Raw genomic sequence first — 1,925 nt, forward strand, 5'->3', positions numbered from 1 at the left:
TTAGTTCCAGGGGTCGGAGTCTAAAAATCATGATACTGGGGCTGGCATTGTGGCACACTGGGTTAGGCTGCCATTGCAATGCAGGCATTGCATGAGAGCGCCAGTTTGTTTCCCGGTTGCTCTGCTTCCTGTCTAGCGCTCTGCCAATGTGCTTGGGAAAGCAGTGGGAGATGTCCTGAGTGCTCGCACCCCTGACACTCATGTGGGAGACCCAGACGAAGCTCCTGGCTTCTCTCTGACTCAGCTCTGGCCTCATGTCCATTTGGGGAATGAGCCAGCAGGTGGAAGACCTCTCCCCCCCTCTCTCTGTAACTCTGCCTTTCAAATAAATAAATCTAAATTAGAAGATATTGGCAAGGTTGTTTCCTTTTGAATGCTCAGGGGGAGCATCTGGGCCATGGCCAGGGTCAGAATTATTTGGTCAAATATTCCAAGGGTTTGGTTAAGCATTATTCTGGGTGTTTCTGTGAGAATGGTTTTGAGTGAGGTTCACTGTTAAATTAGAGAACCCTGAGTAAAGGTGCTATGGTACATTCTGTAATGTTAGCGGGCCTCATCCAATCAGCTGATACTTGAACAGAGCAAAGCGCCCAGCCTCCCCTGGGTGACAGAGTTCTTCAGGGATGACTTTGGGCTTCATTTGTATCATCAGCTCCTTCCGACTCTATGGCAGGCAGCCTTCAGACTGGACGGACTGGACCTGAAACCTTGGCTCTCTTGTCTGCAGCCTGCCAGCTCACCCTACAGAATTGGGGCTTGCCTGCCCCCATCATCGTGCAGCCAGTCCTTCATCTTAAGTCTCCCTCTTTGTGTCTCTCTCCCCCCACCTCCCCACTCCCGCCCTCCCTCTCCACGTTTGCTCTGTTTCTCTGGAGAACTCTGACTGCTGCAGTAACCATAGATCACAGAGCAGTAATTCTGCTCCCTTCTGCCAAGCTTGACTTCAGCACTTACTTTACCAATTTAAGACATCGTGTCTTAAAAATATGCAAACATCTGCATCTGAGGGTTAGTGTGACAGGTGCTGTTTGCGCTGGCGGAGCGAGGTACCATCTGCACGGAAAGGTCACGCTTAATCATCTTGGCACTGATTTCTGACTAGTGGAAGCCTGTGCTAAAATGGAACGTCGAACACGCTGGCTTTTGCATTCAAGTTTGCAAATGTAGCTGCCAGCTCAACAAAATGAAACTGAGTCAGGTCACATGCATTGGGACCCTGGGGACCGTACCCAGAACTCTCTTGGTCTTCTTGGTCTAGCTTCTTCTTAAGATTGCTGTATAGGTGGCAATAGACAAGTAGCAAAAATTATTTGACAAACTGGCCGACTGGGGGTATTTCAGAGGTTCTCAGCTTCCAGAACGCGCCAGGGAAGATTCAGCTTTGGACACTGGGTCAATCTGGAAATCCTCCCTAACAATGTGAGGGAGTGGAACAGCTTAGCCAACGGTCAACGTGTTTGCGTCCATGTTGGCTAGGTGTGAAGAAATGAATGCAAGGGGTCTTGGCACTTGGAGAGGAGCACTTTAATGGATTGGGCTTTCTTCCTTACCAATTCCAGTGATACACAAATCCGTACCTTAGTGCTTCTTTTCTTATCACCATTTTTGTTTTCCTGGGCTTGAACTGAATGAACGGAAACTTGAACCTCAGGTACTGGTTGTCTTTTGGGGGTCTGTGTAAAATAAGCTTCCGAAGAGTAAAACCTGTGGCTTACATGTCCTGGTGTGACTTTCTTTTAAGCCACATCAACAAGTATATATTTCTTAAAATAGCCCTGGAAGCTATGAGAGTTGATATGATAGAAAATATAACTCTAGTCCTGCCACCCAGTGATTTAGCTTGGGGATTAGCCCTGAAGTCTGGTGCTTTTCAGCACCTCCTCTTGTCCAAGTCCATAGGCAGGACCCCGTGGTGAGGATAAGTG

This window comes from Oryctolagus cuniculus, chromosome 8 (assembly GCF_964237555.1).
Source record: "Oryctolagus cuniculus chromosome 8, mOryCun1.1, whole genome shotgun sequence".
Classification (NCBI taxonomy): domain Eukaryota; kingdom Metazoa; phylum Chordata; class Mammalia; order Lagomorpha; family Leporidae; genus Oryctolagus; species Oryctolagus cuniculus.